Genomic DNA, 18,874 nt, shown 5'->3' on the forward strand with positions numbered 1-18,874 from the left:
GTTGCTGCTGCATATAGTGGTACATCTCCGCTGCAGAATTAATGCAGTTCAGCCCCACTTTAAGGATTTGGGGAGGCAATAGAACAGGCAAACTTGGGCCCTCCAGGTGCTTTGGTCTTCAACTCCAAGAGTTCCTAACAGCCTAATCATCTCCTTTTTGCTTTCCTTCTCGCCTTTCTTCTTTTCCTTCTTCTCCTTCCTCTTTTTCATGGATGTGCTTCAGAACCATAAAAGCGTGATGGATGGCCATGCTCTGCAAGCAGCTGAGATTTTTATGGATCTGTTGGGATTCTGAAGCTGCCAATGAACAGGCCTCTTTGGCCGGAGGTTAGAGGAAAGGGGAAAGGGCTGGGAAGGGGAAAGAATCATACCATCATAGAGTTGGATGAGACCTCGTGGGCCATCCAATCCAACTCCCTACCAAGAAGCAGGAAAATCGCATTCAAACCACCCCCGACAGATGGCCATCCAACCTCTGTTTAAAAACCTCCAAAGAAGGAGGCTCCATTTTAGAAGTCACTGTGCGTGTGTTTGGGGTTGTTGTTGGTGGTGGTGAACAACTGATTTTGTCATTTGGGAGTTGTAGTTGCTGGGATTTCTAGTTTACCTACAATCAAAGAGCATTCTGAACTCCACCAACAATTGAACTGAACCACACTTGGCACACAGAACACCCATGGCCAACAGAAAATACTGGAAGCGTTTGGTGGGCATTGATCTTGAGTTCTGGAGTTGTAGTTCACCTATATCCAGAGAGCACTGTGGACTCAAACATTGATGGATCTGGACCAAACTTGGCACAAATACTCAATATACCCAAATGTGAACTCTTTTGAAGTTTGGGGAAAATAGACCTTGATATTTGGGAGTTTTAGTTGCTGGGATTTATAGTTCACCTCCAATCAAAGAGCCACCAAACCCTTCCAGTATTTTCTGTTGGTCATGGAAGTTCTGTGTGCCAAGTTTGGTTCACGTCCATTGTTGGTGGGGTTCAGAATGCTCTTTGATTGTAGGTGAACTTTAAATCCCAGCAACTACAACTCTCAAATGGTAAAATCAACCCCACCAGTATTCAAATTTCGTTGTATCAGGTATTTATACCAAATTTGGCCCAGTGAATGAAAATATATCCTGCATATCAGATATTTACATTATGATTCATAGCAGTAGCAAAATGAAAGTTACGAAGTAGCAATGAAAATAATTTTATGATTGGGGGTCACCACAACATGAGTAACTGCATTAAAGGGTTGCAGCTTTAGGAAGTCTGAGACTTTCCTAATAGGTGGATATTAGAAAGGTTGAGATTGGTTTAAACTTTCAACTGATATGCAATGTACCTGCATGCTAAATATACACAAAGTTTGTGAGAGTAACTATAACTAACTAGGTTACTTTTAACAAAGACTACTTATTTTGTCTCTTGAGAGCATGGTTTAAAAGCAACGATATTTTATGGGAGAGTAGATGTTTTTGGGCAACTGAAATAACATTTCAGAAGATCTGCTATATACTTGTACATTGGCATATCTTTGTTCCAAACAATTCAAAGTGATAATCAGTGTAACAACTGAGAAACCTAGTTTGCCTTGCAGAAATACCACTAAAGAGAAGATTCACTCAAATAAGTTTTTAGCTCTTATCAGGAAGATCATAATTTACAAATTATGATCTTCCTGACTGTGAGAGCTGTTCAGCAGTGGAACTCTCTGCCCCGGAGTGTGGTGGAGGCTCCTTCTTTGGAGGCTTTTAAACAGAGGCTGGATGGCCATCTGTCAGGGGTGCTTTGAATGCAATATTCCTGCTTCTTGGCAGGGGGTTGGACTGGATGGCCCATGAGGTCTCTTCCAACTCTTTGATTCTATAATTCTATGATTCTATAAAAAGGGTTATGATTATTCCAAGTGATGTGAATGCCAATTAATCTCCAAAAAGGTCACGCTTCCAAAAGGCTTTGCAGATTCTGGTTTTCCAAAAGGTTATGATGTCATAGGTCACCCTTTCCCCAAAAAATGGCATTCAACTCTATCTAACAATATGATCCAGGCACTTCACTGTATTTAATTCCATCACCAAATAGTCAAACACTTCCTTCTGTCGTTGCATCAGTTCCAGGCAGAAATATATTCATCCCTTCCAGGCCTTTTTCATTCTCTCTCTTTTCCCCCCTGTTTGGTGCATTAATATCAGGAACTTCTGCAGCTAATTTGGACTTTTTGTTCCAATCAAAGGTAGACACAACAACGAGGAGATTTCCCTTGAAGCATGAAAGAGGCAGGCAACAATTAGAGGCTCAAAAGGAAGCATTTTTGTGTCCTGGTTTATATTCAGGGGCAGGAGGAATATTGAATGCACAAGCGGCCCATTGCAGAATGCTAAGATGGTCAGAGAAAGATAATAAACAGTGATTTCCCACTGTGCATTTATTTTCTAGCTGTATGGTTCAGAAGAGGTGGATAAGAAACATAATAATAATAATAATAATAATAATAATAATGGAAGTAAACAGATGATGATGATGATGATGATGATGATGATGATGGAGGTAAATAGGTGACTATTTTGTCCTTGCACCTAAGGACAAATGGTTTCTGACATTTGTTCCCTATTTTGGGAGAAAATGATTATTTTAATATATGGGACTAGTATCTATAGTTAAATTTATGCACATCTGATATAATATACCCACTTTAGGTATTTTCTAGGTCCTCCAAAGTGATTCTAAAGCACCTCTGACAGCCTCTGTTTAAAAGCCTCCAAAGAAGAAGCCTCCACCACATTCTGGGGCAGAGAGTTCCACTGCTGAACGGCTCTCACAGTCAGGAAGTTCTTCCTAATGTTCAGATGCAATCTCCTTTCTTGTAGCTTGAGCCCATTGTTCTGCATCCTAGTCTCCAGGGCAGCAGAAAACAAGCTTGCTCCCTCCTCCCTATGAGTTCCTCTCACATATTTATACATGGATATCATGTCTCCTCTCAGCTTTCTCTTATTCAGGCTAAACATGCCCAGCTCTTTAAGCCGCTCCTCATAAGGCTTGTTTTCCAAATCCTTGATCATTTTAGAGTATTTGTGTCATTAAAATACAATTAACATTGCATTTAAACATCAAATATTCCTGCAAAATCCCACTTCACCTTGCACTTGGATTTTTAGTAGGAAATCCTACAAAACATCTGTTTCCAGATACTGTATTTTCTGAAACTGAAACAAAGTATGCACCAGTATCGTACCTTGGTTCCTTACTACTTGCAAAGGTAAGGTAGGTTTGTGGTGATGGCAATGAGGCCATGATTGCAAATGCATCCCATTCCTGAACATTGAGCATTTACGGATCTGTAACTCTAGGTTTATGGATCTGCAGCTGCAAAAAAAGAAAAAGAAAAAAGTATTGGCAGTATTGGATCAAGACCTTGCAAAATTCCAATGAATCCATATCATCGAGTCATGGCTGTTAAAGTGGGATCAAAGTGTGTAAAGTTCACAGTGTAGATGCATCTGGCATTGGGTCCATTGCGAAATAGACTGTGGCATAGCATTGACTCATTGCTTATTTGCAGTTGGAAGATGCAAAGGGACCCTTGAATCCCCCCCTTGCAGCCAGGGCTGATTGATGTTGTCATTGTTGTTGTTGCTATTCCTATTCTACCAAATGCAATTCCCGAATCTTAGTTTATTTCTGGAGCTGGCTCTGGTTGCTTTCCAACAAAACAAAACCTAGTTGCTTCGCATGGGATTCTGTCTGTCTTTTGTCAAGGGAAGGTCTTTGGCATCATCTTGCTTCTCTTTGGGAAATTGCAATCTTTTTGCAATTTCCTTTTGACCAAAGCTTCCTTTTTAAAAGCAAAGATGGCCTTCATTGGCTGAACATTGGATAGCAAAAGAGAGCTACTAAATATGCAATATGATATTGTCTTGCTTGATAGAAAGTACACTGGATTCAGATTGCATTGATTCCACCCCAATTTTCCAATTTCTATTTCTCTTTAGAGTCAGCATCCCAGAAAGCTTATTTAAAGGTAGTCAAAACCCAGACTGGATTCACCATTCCATTGACATGGAAGCCCTCCAAAGTTTGCACCAATATTTACAAATCACTATTTTATAATTAGCTTTCTAGTTTATTGCAGCTTTTGCCTTCCCCAGAGGCGGAGTGTAACTATATTTGTAATAATTAATTATTAAGAAATAACAATACTAATAATATGGCTGCTTTGCATTTCTTTCTTAGATATAAATTGATATAGAACTAATGATGATGATGATGATGATGATGATGATGATACAGCTGCTTTCTCTGGGTCTCTTTCTGGGAGAAATTTATTTATCGTATCAGAAGCGAACCGAGGATGCAGTTGTAATGTATTTAAAAAACACAAAGTTTTTTTTAAAGTGGCATTATACTAAATATTCTTTGACCAGAAGCTGGCCACTTGGAGTGCCTCTGGTCTTGCTATAAGAAGGTCCTCCATTATGCATGTGGCAGGGCTCAGACTCCATTGTAATAAGTGGTCTGTAGTTTGCCCTTCTTCACACTTGCATGTCGTGGACTCCACTTTCTTAATATTGGCTCTGCATTTCGTGGTGCCAGAGCACAGCCTGTTCAGCACCTTCCAAGTCGCCCAGTCTTCTGTGAATAGGGGGAGTTTCTCATCCGGTCTCAGCCACGGCTTGAGATTCCAGGTTTTAGCCTGCCACTTTTGGACTCTTGCTTACTGAGGTGTTCCTGGGAGTATCTCTGTAGATCTTAGAACACTATTTATTGATTTAAGGCATTGGCTTGCTGGCTGATATCTGAACAGGGGATGGGCCGGAGATGTCACTGCCTTGGTCCTATAAAGCCTTAAACGGTTCCGGCCCAAGCTACCTATCTGACCGCATCTCTGCCTATGAACCCACCAGGACTTTGAGATCTTCCGGGGAGGCCCTGCTCTCGATCCCGCCTGCTTCTCAAGCACGGCTGGCGGGGACGAGAGATAGGGCCTTCTCGGTGGTGGCCCCTCGGCTGTGGAACACCCTTCCCACGGACATTAGACTAGCACCATCTCTAATGGTATTCCGCAAAAAGGTGAAGACCTGGCTATTTGAGCAGGCGTTCGAATAATTAGTGCAATGATTGGTAATGAACATAGGAATGTGATAATGGACGACGATTCTGGACTATGCTTTTGTTGATGAGATGATAGTGAATGGTTATTGTAGTAATTGTTTATTAATTGTGCATAGTGTTAGGTTATTAACTGTTTTTATATTGTACTATTGAATTTTTGCTGTCTTGTTTGTTGTACACCACTGTGAGTCGCCTTCGGGCTGAGAACAGCGGTATATAAATAAACTAAATAAATAAATAAATAAATAAATAATTGTTGGTTGATACTTCCCGGCAGATGTCAGGTGGTGCAATACCAGCTAAAGAGTATAATTTCTCCAGTGTTGTGAGGTGTAGACATCCTGTGATAATGCGGCATGTCTCATTGAGAGCCACATCCACTGTTTTAACATGGTGAGATGTATTCCACACTGGACATGCATACTCAGCAGCGGAGTAGCAAAGTGCAAGGGCAGATGCCTTCATTGTCTGTGGTTGTGATCCCCAGGTTGTGCCAGTCAGCTTTCATATGATACTATTTGTAGTGACCACTTTTTTCTTGATACTCAAGCAGTGTTTCTTATAAGTCAGAGCACGATCCAGAGTGTCTCCCAGGTATTGTCGAAGGCTTTCATGGCTGGAATCACTGGGTTGTTGTAGGTTTTTTCGGGCTATATGGCACCTGATGAACCAACCTGGACACAGCATTTTGTTTGAGAACACAGAAATGGTGGACCACTCTCACAACCACCATGTCAGACTACACAGAGAAGCCACTGAAATCCACAAGCATGTGGACAATTTCAACAGAAAGGAGGAAACCATGAAAATGAACAAAATCTGGCTAGCAGTATTAAAAAACGCTAAAATTACAACAGCAAAACAACAGAGAGGAAACAAACAAGGACATTTAATCACCTCTCAACAAAAGTTTGCTCCAGGCACAGTCAGGCCATTGTATGCTAATCAAGGTGATCAGTTGAAACATTCACACCTAGCTCCAGCAGACAAGAGTCCTTTGTCTCACCCTAGTCATGCCACAGAGATATAAACCCTTTTTCCTAGTTCCAACAGACCTCACTACCTCTGAGGATGCTTGCCATAGATGCAGGCAAAACGTCAGGAGAGAAGGCCTCTAGACCATGGTCATACAGCCCGAAAAAACCTACTGTCTCCTAGGTGTTTTGGTGTGCTGCAATGCTTCAGTGGGATTCTTTCCTAGGTCATGCTCAAGAGTTTGAGATGATTATTTGTTCTTAAGATGAAAAGCACATGCCTGTGTTTTAGATGGATTAGAAATCAGTTGTTTTCCCTGTAATAGGCAGTAAGAGCACCTAAAAATTCAGAGAGCTTCTGTTCAACCATTTCAAAGCTCCCTGCTTGAGCAGTGATGGCACGATCATCATCATAGATGAAACTCTCTGTCCCTTCTGGGACAGCTGCAGGAATGATTGTAGTAGTAGAAAGACCACATGCACAGTATGGAAGTGCTGTCTTTGTAAAACTCTTCTCCGAGCCTCCACACCTTATTTGCTGTGTATGTCGTTCAGATTGTTTAATGTATTATGTATGTGTGCATGTGGTTGGCAGTTTTCCTTAAGTCTTTTGTTGTGGGAGGAGCTGTAGACCATGTGATTAGATCTGGGCTTGTTCAGGACTCAGACTCCATTTTAGAACTGTATGCTTTAGACTTCAGTAGGAACAGTATGCTTAGAGACTCCATTGGACTTTTGGACTAGACAGAGACTCTATTAGACGGAGAGCAAAGAGATGCTTTAGATTTTGGAATGCTGATTCTAAGAAAGATGCCCTGTGTTATGTACACAGAGAAACTACTTCAAATCATATTAGTAGCTGGACTGATAAGCAAGGTACCTATATGCTGAATTCATGAAGTTTGTGAGTAAACCAACTATGTTATTTTAAAGAAGTCTGCTTATTTTTGTCTCTTGAGGGCATGGTTTAAAGGGAAACATATTTTAAGGGAGAGTAGATGTTTTGGGGCAACTAAAAAAGAACAATGTATTGTCGAAGGCTTTCATGGCCGGAATCACTCAGTTCTTGTGGGTTTTTTCGGGCTATATGGCCATGTTCTAGAGGCATTTCTCCTGACGTTTCGCCTGCATCTATGGCAAGCATCCTCAGAGGTAAGGTCTGCTGGAGCTGGGAAAAAGGGGGTTTATATATCTGTGGAAAGACCAGGGTGAGACAAAAGGCTTTTGTAAGTTGGGCTAGGTGTGAATCTTTTCAATTGACCACCTTGATTAGCATACACTGGGCTGACTGTGCCTGGAGCAAACTCTTCTTGAAAGGTGATTAGATGTCCCTGCCTGTTTTTCTCTCTGCTGTTTTAATTTTAGAATTTTTTAATACTGGTAGCCAGATTTTGTTCATTTTCATGGTTTCTTCCTTTCTGTTGAAATTGTCCACATATTTGTGGATTTCAATGGCATCTCTGTGTAGATGCTGAAAATATATACTGTATATGTTTTGTGCATTGGCATACCTTTGTCCCTAACAGTTCAAAGTGATATTTAGGATATCAACTCAACAGTTGAGAAACCTAATTGTCTTGCATGAATGCCATTTCCCAAAAAGGTTAACATGCTTTTTTTACCAAGAGGTTATGACATCATTTTTTAAAAGGTTATGACTTCTAACAAGGTCATGCCTTTCTAAAGATCATAAAATCTCCAATAGGTTCTGGAGATTTCCATTTTCCAATAACAAGAATAATATTTGTTTATTTATTTATTTATTGCATTTGTATGCTGCCTTTCTCAGCCAGAGTCGATAATGCTAATAATAATGCTTTGGATCTCTTTCTGAGAGAGATAAAACAGGATTGAAATATTATTAATATTAATAATAATAATACAGCTTTCTTTGTGTCTTTCTGAGAGAGATAAAGTGGAATTAATAATAATAATAATATATCTGCTTTGAGTTTTTTCTGAGAGATAAAGTGACATAGAACTAATAATAATAATAACCATAATAATAATACAGCAGCTTTCTTTGAGTCTCTTTCCGGGTGGGATAATAATAATAATAACAACAATAATATCTGTTTTGAGTTTCTTTCTGAGAGATAAAGTGACATAGAAATAATACTAATACTAATACTAATACTACTACTACTAATAATAATAATAATAAATCTGCTTTCTTTGGGTCTCTTTCTGGGAGAGATAAAGTGGAATTAATAATAATAATAATAATAATAATATATCTGCTTTGAGTTTTTTTCTGAGAGATAAAGTGACATAGAACTAATAATAATAATAATAACCATAATAATAATAATACATCTACTTTCTTTGAGTCTCTTTCTGGGTGGGATAATAATAATAATAATAATAATAATAATAATAATAATAACAATATCTGTTTTGAGTTTCTTTCTGAGAGATAAAGTGACATAGAAATAATAATAATAATAATAATAATAATAATAATAATAAAGCTGCTTTCTTTGGGTCTCTTTCTGGGAGAGATGAAGTGGGATAAAAATAAAAAATGCTCCTTTTTTTGGGTCTTTCTGGGTGAGATAAGTGAGATAGAAATAATAATAATAATAATAATAATAATAATAATAATACAGCTTTCTTTGTGTCTTTCTGGGTGAGATAAAGTGGGATAATAATAATAATAATAATAATAACTGTTTTGAGTTTCTTTCTGAGAGATAAAGTGACATAGAAATAATAATAATAATAATAATAATAATAATAATAAAGCTGCTTTCTTTGGATCACTTTCTGGGAGAGATGAAGTGGAATAAAAATAAAAAATGCTCCTTTTTTGGGTCTTTCTGGGTGAGATAAGTGAGATAGAAATAATAATAATAATAATAATAATAATAATAATCAAACTATTCTGGGACTTCCAAATTCAGACTGACAGAGTTTTGGAGCATGGATGTTGCCATCCCAGGTGACAGCAGGACTGACAAGAAGCAACTGGAAAAGCCTGCACAATTCGAGGATTTAAAGATTGAACTGCAAAGACTCTGGCACAAACCAGTCAAGGTGGTCCCAGTGGTGACCGGCACAATGGGTGCAGCGCCTAAAGATCTTGGCCTGCACTTAAACACAATCAGCGCTGACAAAATTACCATCTGTCAGCTGCTACTTAGATCTGCACACATTATTCGCTGATACATCACACAGTTCTAGACACTTGGGAAGTGTTCAATATGTGATCCAATACAAAACCCAGCAGAGTGATCTTGTTTGCTATGGACTCATCTTGTTGTGTTTCAAATAATAATAATAATAATAATAATAATAATAATAATAATAATAAAATCACACAGTCCTAGATGCTTGGGAAGTGTTCGACTTGTGATTTTGTGATACAAAATCCAGCATATAGATCTCGCTTGCTGTGACATACTGTGTTTTTGTGTCAGAATAATAATAATAATAATAATAATAATAGCAACAACCAGGTCTCCAGAACCATCTCTCCAACACTCACATCATTAAATCACATTAGCTCTGAGACGCCAAAAATGAGGGAGAAAAGACGCATAATTTCAGAGGAAAGAAATCAATGCTTGGTTCTAATTCAAAGCAGAAACCGTAAGCTCCATTTTATGGCATGCAAAGCAAACCTATTAGCATCCGTGTTAGCTTTGTGACAATTACAATCCTGTCGGTTCTGCAGCCTGGATTTGTTGATGGTTTACTTTGGCTGCCGACGATGTCTGCCTTGATGAAGACGAAATGCCAAACACAATCTCCTTGATTTGGAGTCATATTTAGCTACTGCAACCACTTCAACCATTGTGTGATTATTGGGTTCGCTGAAAGAGCAGGGCCTTCGTTCTCAAGACCCACACAGGACTCATTAATTCCTGCATTTTCTTAATCCCTGCCATGCATCGCTCCCAATGTGGAACCCAAACCGGTTTGCAATGCACATTAAAAGAAAATAGCAAAAATGTATGTGTCTACATTGTAGAGTTAATGTAGTTTGACACTACTTTAATGGCTCTCGCTCAGTACTGTGAAATTCTGGGAGTTGTACTTTGGTGAGGCAGCAGCACCCTCCAGCAGAAACAGTGAAAGACCCTATGGAACTACAAATCCCAAGATTCCAGACTATTGAGCCACGGCCATTAAAGTGGTGTCAAACTGCATTAATTCAGCAGTGTAGACACACCCCAATTGTAGTAAGTCAGAAATGAAGGCACTCAACAACAGCAACTGGGTTGGGAATCTTGACTTGTAGATGGCCAGAATAATTTATCTCTCTCCCCTATCTATCTATCTATCTATCTATCTATCTATCTATCTATCATGAACAACACACACACACACAATATTGCTAGTGACTGACACTTTCTCTTTTTAAACTCTTCTATTTCTTTGCAATGTCTGAAACTTTTCGATTCAATTTGAGCCATTTATTTGCTTTTCATTCTTCATCTCAGTATGGTTTCATAGGAACGAAGGAGCCTATTCCAAACTACATAGTGTAAATGAATCTGTATTGCTTTAGTAATGATTCTTCCATTTTCTGTCCATCTATCTGTTGTTCTCCTCCTCCTAGATTTTTGCCTTCTCCTTCTCCCTCTTCTTCTCCTCCCTTTTCTTCTTCTCCCTCTCCTCCACCTTTTTCTTCTTCTTCTCCTTCTCCTCCTTCTCCCTCCATCTTTTTTCTTCCTCTTCCTCTTCTCCTTTTTCCTCCTCCTCCTCCTTCTTCTCCCTCTTCTTCCTCTTCCTATTCTCCCCCTCCCACTCCTTTTTCTTTTCCTTCTTTTTCTCCTCCTCTCTCTTCTCCCTCTTCTTTTTCTTCTCCCTCTTCTTCCCCTTCTTCTCCAACTCTTCATCTTTTTTGCCTTCTTCTCCTTCTCCCTCTTCTTCACCTTCTTCTCCCTCTCCTTCTCCTCATCTTCCTTCTCCCTCTTTGTCTTCCTCTTCTCCTTCTTTGTTTTCTCCCCTTTCTTCCTCCTCCCCCTCTTCCCCTCCTCCTCCTCCTTCCCCTCCTTCCTCTTTCCCTTCTCAATCCTCTCCTTCTTCTTCTCCCTCTTCTTTTTCCTCTCCCTCTTCTTTCTCTCCTCCTCCTCTTCTTCCTCCTCTCCTTCTTCGTTTCCTCCTCCTCTTTTATACCATGCTTTTCTCTCCACAAACAAGACTCGAAGTGACTTACATTGAAAGCATTCTAATGCAATGTTGTTGCAAACCAGGAAAACAATTTGCTAAGCTGGTTTGGAAACACTAGCAAGGGTCCGCTATTCAATGGATGCTGGGTCTTTTTGGGGCCAAAACTCTAGCAACCGGAATATTTGGAGTTGTAGACCCCAATCTTGGAAAAAGTATTTTGGGGAACTCTGACTCCAATCATCCCGCACTGAGCAGAGGTGCAGCTCCCCCAAATAATAATATGTCCAAAGTGGGGCCTAGTGCTATACAAGTGTTTTTTGGACATGGATGGTTGCTGAACGTTGACACTGAGCAGGCATCTTGGGGTGTTGATGTGTGAGTCTTGTCGGGGGAATTGGAAACGACACATCTCCGTTGGTGCAATTCAGATTTTCGACAGCTGTTCCGAACTTCCATTCCGGTTGCTCCCCTTTGGAGAAATGAATGGCTTCATGTTCAACGAGGCAACCATTTGAAAGAGAAAGCGAGCGCGAAAGAGACATCTCACTCTTTTGCTCAGACTTGCCTGATTATTACGCACATTTCTGCAGAGAGGGAAACGAATTAAGGCGCAATGGGGGAGGCGAGAGAGACCCACACCTTGCATTCTTTGGATGCACTCCAAAGCGGAGCTGTACCTCCTTGAAGCCAGGTAGCAATGTCAAGCAACTGGGGCCTGGGTTTGGAAAGGTACATTGTATAGATTCGAGTCTCATGTGGCATCGACTCTAATGTGCACCACCATTTTCAAAATCTTGAAACTAAAAGAAGCATTTGCTAGTGAATGTAATGAGCAGTGGCCAAAAATGGACTCTTTGTAAAAAAATATTTTTCATGTCAGGAGTGACTTGAGAAACTGCAAGTTGCTTCTGGTGTGAGAGAATTGGCCATCTGCAATGGATGTTGCCCAGGGGATGCCCAGATGTTTTTTGATGTTTTTATAATCTTGAGAGAGTCTTCTCATGTCCTTGCATGGGGAGCTGGAACTGGCAGAGGGAGCTCAACCACACTCCCTGTTGTGGCTCAGCTGGAGCCTCAGGAAGAGCAGGAAGAGGATGATGGGTTTCATATTCCTGAACATGTTCCTATTGTTGATACAGACGATGTTGATGCTGAGGACGAGGAGTTCCAGTTTCCCATGGGAAGGGATGTTGTCTTAGAAGATGTTTCTGATCTTAGTGAAACTTCACAGGTGCAGGTGGAGGAGTTGAGCCAGCCTGTGAGCGCTCTGCCTGCCGATTCTCAGGGTGCCGATTCCTAGCTCCAGGATAATGAGGTATTCGACCTTGAAGGTTCTGCAGACTTAGATAGGGCGGATCGCTTGCAATTCAGGGTTCGCCGTAGTACAAGGCTTGCAAACAAGAGAGAGGTTAGAGGTCAAAGGAATGCTTTCATGCTGGGAAAATATATTTAGTGAGCTGATTGCAGGCAACCTTTTGTCAGTGCAACTTCAGCGAACACCCTGATAACTTCTTTGGATTGCCTGGGCTTTTGGGCAATGCTTTTGGCTTCTTGGGACTTTGATTTGGATCTTGGCTTTTTGGGACTTTGTCATGCTGCCATGGAATCTTGTTTGATCAATGCTTCTGGATTATGCTTCATGTTATTTGCCTTTGGACTTTGGAAACTCTGCCTTTGCATTTAAGACTCTGTTTGGCTATTGAACCTTTGCAACTTTCCTTTTGTGTTCAAGACTTTGCCTTTTCTTTAATAAACTACAAAACCTACAGCCTTGGTGTGTGTAGTGTTCTGAGCAAGGGGAATCTATCCTGAGGTGCGACACTCTCCCCAGATTCGAACCTCCAACCTGTTGGTCTTCAGTCCTCCCGGCACAATTACTCTTTGTAATTTAGCCATTACAATTGCTTAGGATTCCTTCTTTAAAAACAAAAGTGTTAGGACATCAAAGTTTCCATTTTGGCTTTGAACTGCTTCAAAATCCAGATAACCTGGATTTTATATAGCAGTGTAGAAGGGGCTTTAGATCTGAGTACTTACTTACTCATAGGCCGAAGATGATGGTCCTCCAAGTGCAGTGTCTTGGTGATGGATGCACCCGAAGCGGGCAAGAAAACTACAAGAAAGTTGTATTAGGGAGGAATAGAGACAAGAACTGTATGTTGTTGCATGTCTTCAAGTTGTTCCCAATTTACAAACCCTAAATGGGACCAATTATGGCATGATTTGCCCACAAGGTGTTTCAAATAATAATAATAACAACACTTCATTTATATTCCATCCTATCACCCCAAGGGGACTCAGGGTGGATAACAGTACACATACATGGCAAACATTCAATACCGTGGGTTGTAGGTTTTTTTTTTCGGGCTATATGGCCATGTTCTAGAGGCATTCTCTCCTAACATTTCGCCTGCATCTATGGCAAACATCCCCAGAAGTAGTGAGGATGCTTGCCATAGTTGCAGGCAAAACGTCAGGAGAGAATGCCTCTAGAACATGGCCATATAGCCCGAAAAATCCTACAACAACCCAGTGATTCCGGCCATGAAAGCCTTCAACAATACATTCAATACCAATTTTGGATAGACAATACAGAGACAGACAGAAGAGAAGAAGGTATGTTGTGTCAGCGTCAACATCCAGCTTTTTGGCGCCTTGGTAGGTTGTAGTTGAAATCCAGCCACCGGGGGGGGGGGGGGGGAGAGTGCTGTTGCTCCATCCTCTAAGGCTGAGAGAGTGTGACTCAGCGATGGATGCTCAGGGGTGAATCCCATCTCTGAGTTGGGATGCCAACTCAGGTCTCCAGCGTTGTCATCCAATGCTCAAACTAGTGAAACCGGTCCTACAGGCTTCAGCAACACAGTCACCTGAAATATCTCTTCATTTAAGATGTATATGGCAGGTGCATAACAAACTATGATTCTGCTCTCAGATTGCCTCAATGGAAAAATAGTTTGCCAACTATTACAAATTTGATGAATCATTACTACTAATAATAGTAATGCAGGTCACATATCCTTCATCCCATTGCTCAGGGTTAGGAATTTTCGTTGGAGCATGCAAGGAATCAATTAATGTGTAAGTGTCAACTGTAAAATAAGATGCTTGAAGCTGATTGGCCAGGCAATGCCAGGGGAGCAGGATGAGCCTGGGACGTTTGGATACTATTACATTTTTGTTCAGGCTTGAGCTATGCAAGAGCAGAAGAGGGAAGCAGAGAGAGACAGAATTTGGAGTGTGCTCTCGCTTCATGAGTTGCTGAAGGAGTTTGTCCACATGGGCAAATAAAGACTATTTTAAATCTCTCATAAAATGACCTTATGTGAGCTGATGCAACTGATCACATTGTACATATGTTGTTCTTAACTAGAGTAAAACTACTTGTTCTTTACTGTTCACCTGTGTGGCGTATTTTCTTTCTCCGGCAAGGCAGCGTATGGGCTGATCAAATGTGAACTACACATGGTTTATTTTACATTACGTCACATGTTATTTATTTATACCCCACCACCATCTCCCCACGGGGACTAGGGGCGGCTAGATATACCAAATACTCAAATAGGAAATGTATGACTTTCTCAGCCACCCAGGTGAACCATTTTGGAGTATTACTTATGTGGATAAGGGATGCTCAGGCTATAATTTCTTTTGCAGATGCTTCCGAGCTGATGAAAATCTGGAATAAGAAATCTTGCAAACCATGGACTCCTCTAATGGTAAGCTTTTAAAAATATATGCAATGCTTTAAATAATGCCAATCTATCCATTTGTTCCATGTCTCTAAAGATGCATTTAAACGAGTCATGAGCAAACTTTGGCCCTCCAGGTGTTTTGGACTCCAACTCCCACAATTCCTAACAGCCTCAGGCCCCTTCCTTTTCCCCCTCAGCCGCTTAAAATATCTTAAGCTTCTCTGAGTTTTATTTTATTTTGTATCGAAAGCATTACATAAATTAGTATTAAAACTTATATAAATCAAAGGAGCTTAAGCGGCTCAGTATCTTTTTGATCAAAAACAGGCAACAGCAACGGCATTGTCGGTAGCCTCCAACAATTCTTCCTCTGTGCATGAGGCAGGGCATAGTGGACAAGCATACAGATGCAGAGTTGTCCGTTCTGCTCCACAGTCGCACAAGGTGGAGGATTCTTTTAGGTCGTGCCAATTTGCCAGGTTGTCTTTTGATCTGCCCACTCCACTTCTGAGTCTGTTCAGGGACTTCCAAGTTGCCCATTCCTGGTTTCGTCGAGTTGAAAACTGCATTAATTCTGCAGTGTAGGTGCACCCTTTGTTTTGCAGGCGCCGCCTTGCAGTGCGTGGCACGCGCATTTCCTTGTAGCAACCCTTGGGAAGTGTGAAAATGCTATTTCTGTCCAGACGGTCCAAATCCAAAGCAATTTCTTTCCATCCTCATCCCATTGCTTTGCAGGGAAGCCAAGGAGCCCCGGGGTTCATTCTTGAGCCAAAACAGTCTCCAAACGCCTCCCTCCTTCCTTCCTTCCATAAGAAGTGTATATATATATGTGTGTGTGTGTGTAGAGAGAAAGAAAGTCGGTTGCCTGGAAATTTAGTGTTTGCGGATTGCTGTTTTTCGGGACAAAATGCCAGCCAGGAAATTCCACAAAACTGAAGATGGGACCCTATACAAACACCCTAACCATCCTCAGATGTCTCTTTTTAATATCGGAAAACGGAGCCTAATATGCAGCACATGGGCCCTGTAAATAATGAGATTATTAATGAAAAGCTGCGAAACGAAGATATTTTGGGCGGACGAATCCAACGCACTCTCATTGGCGATGACACCGGCGCTCCATATTGTTCCCTGGGTGCATTGATTTTGTCAATTGGGAGTTGTAATTGCTGGGATTTATAGCTCACTTAAAATCAAAGAGCATTCTGAACCCCACCAATGATGGAACTGAACTTTTTACTGTTATGAATCGCCATGTAAATATCTGATATGCAGGATGTATTTCCATTCCCTGGATCAAATTTGGCACAAATACTTGATATGCCCAAATTTCAATAATGGTGGAATTGGGAGGGATTGATTTTGTCATTTGGGAGTTGTAGTTGCTGGGATTTATAGTTTGCCTACAATTAAAGAGCATTCTGAACTCCACCAACAATAGCATTGGACCAAGCTTCCCACACAGAACCCCCATGCCTCAAAGGGACTCCCTGGCGTGAGCCATCCTTCAGCCTCACACGCTCTCCCACGTTGGCACATGTGCCATGCACCGAGCACACCTGCTCTCCCCCCTTCCCCACTTGGAGTCTCATAAACAGCCCTCCACTTGGCTGAGCGATCTGTCAATCACAGCAGAGGAGGGCTTTGGGTGGGAGGATTCGCCGCCTGTTTCCAAAAAGGAAGAGAAGAACAGACAGAGGAATCTTCCTTCTTCTCTGCCAAAGGAGTTCCTAAGACCACCAGAAATATTTGTTTTCTGATGGTCTTTGATGACCCCTCTGAAACCCCCTTGTGACCCCCCCCAGGGGTCCCTCCCCCAGGTTGAGAAACGCTGCTGTAGACACATTTAAACGCCACTTTTAATGCTATGGAATCCTGGGAGCTAGAGATGACTAAAGATCTTGCAAAACTACAAATCTCAGGATGCCACAACATTGAGCCAAGTGGTGTCAAATGCATCAACTCTACAATGCCAATGCCTTCTAAGATTCGAAGAGCACCTTAAAGTTGGAGGTTCTATCAGGCTGTTAATGATTTTCGTTGGTGACTTAATCGGCCCTTTGCTGCCTGCATGTTTTTCCAATAATATATTTTTTAAAAAGCAAGACTTTGGAAATTGTCTCACCGCCTCGGCCCCATATGAGGCCGATTTATGATCCCGAGGCACAAATGTATGCGAAAGATCTTCTGGAGAGCAAAGGGATTAGGCTGCGGTTTGCGAGCTTTGTGAGTCATGCATCCAGGGATGGTAATAGGGCTGTTTACATGATTACGGATTAACTTTAATGATACTGGAATCAAACCGTTCTCGTCTGAGATGAACTTGATTACAGAGGCTTTGATTCCCTCGTTCGTAAACACACGCACGCACACACATTTCGATACAGCTCAGAGTTAACAAACGAAGGCTTTGCTTGCAATGCTTTGGTCAGAGAGAGATTTGTTGGCTCTTCTCACATTCTGACCTCGAAGAAGTTACTTTGCTGGACTCAGATGCCCAGAATCCCCTAAACTAAAATGCTGGAGTTTGAGATTGTGCACTTCTTCAGGCTGAGAAATGAACTGCTCATCTCAAAAAAATTGTTATGATTTGTTTGTCGGTTTTTACAAAATTCAGTATTTTGGAATCATTAGCAAACCATTGCAATGAATGAATGATTTATTTATTTGTTGTGTCAGAAGCGAACCATGGGTACTGTCGCAATGTATTCAAAAACACAAACAAAGTTAAAACTTGGTGTTATACTAAATGTCTTTTGACCAGAAGCTGGCCACTTGGAGTGCCTCTGGTGTTGCTATAAGGAGGTCCTCCGTTGTGCATGTGGCAGGGCTCAAGTTGCATTGTAATAAGTGATCTGTTGTTTGCTCTTCTCCACACCGGCATGTTGTGGACTCCACTTTGTAGCCCCATTTGTCTCTGCACCTCATGGTGCCAGAGCGCAGCCAGTTCAGGCCTTCCAAGTCACCCTGTCTTCTGTGTGCTCTCATTTGGTATCAGATAGTGAAAGGACCAAGGCAGAGAAATCTCCAGCTCACCCCCTGTTTGGGTATCAGCCAGTACATCAATGACTTAAATCAAGACATAGTTTTCTTAGATCAACAGAGACACTCACTGGAACACCTCAGCAAGTGAGAGTCCAAAAGTGGCAGGCCCAAACCCAGCACCTCAATCCATGGGTGATACCAGATGAGAGACTCCCCCCTGGGCACACAGAAAACTGGGCGACTTGGAAGGCGCTGAACAGACTGCGCTCTGGCACCACGAGATGCAGAGCCAATCTAAAGAAATGGGGCTACAGGGTGGAATCCTCGGCATGCAAGTGCGGAGAAGAACAAACCACTGACCACCTGCTGCAATGCACCCTGAGCCCTGCCACATGCACCATGGAGGACCTTCTTGCAGCAACCCCAGAGGCACTCCAAGTGGCCAGATACTGGTCAAAGGACATTTAACCAACTACCAAGTTTGCAAAATCTGTGTGTGTTTTTTTTTCTTTTTAATCTGTGTGTATGTTTTGTTCTGTTAGAATTGTAATACAATGGTATGGTTGCTGATGACACGATAAATAAATAAATAAAGCCATGGGTGGAGTTTCTGGGTTTTAGCCTGCCACTTTTGGATTCTCACTTGCTGAGCTGTTCCTGCAAGAATCTCTGTAGATCTTATGAAGCTCTTTCTTGATTTAAGACATTGGCGTGCTGGCTGATATCCAAACAGGGTGGGCTGGAGATGTCAATGCCTTGGTCCTTTCCTTATTGCCTGGTACTTCCTGGCGGATGCCAGGTGCTACAATACTGGCTAAATACTATAATTTCTCCAGCAGTGTGGGACATAGACATCCTGTGATAATGTGGCATGTCTTATTAAGAGCCACATCCAGTTTTAACGTGGTACAATGTGTTCCACACTGGGCATTCGTATTCAGCAGTAGAGTAGCAAAACGCAAGGGCAGGTGTCTTCACTGTGTCTGTCCGTGATCCCC

The 18,874-nt window shown here is 41.4% G+C and overlaps 1 protein-coding gene across 1 annotated transcript in view; it reads left to right on the top strand.

Annotated features, from left to right (window-relative positions):
• The window catches only part of ZNF469 (zinc finger protein 469), a 255,965-nt gene that overhangs the window by 58,488 nt on the left and 178,603 nt on the right, over window positions 1-18,874 (top strand). Inside the window, exon 2 of the mRNA XM_060787942.2 lies at window positions 14,854-14,915. The gene's annotated coding sequence lies outside the window, so the exon portion shown is untranslated. The remainder of the gene's footprint in view (window positions 1-14,853; window positions 14,916-18,874) is intronic.

Source organism: Anolis sagrei, chromosome 8 (genome assembly GCF_037176765.1).
Source record: "Anolis sagrei isolate rAnoSag1 chromosome 8, rAnoSag1.mat, whole genome shotgun sequence".
In the NCBI taxonomy this organism is placed as follows: domain Eukaryota; kingdom Metazoa; phylum Chordata; class Lepidosauria; order Squamata; family Dactyloidae; genus Anolis; species Anolis sagrei.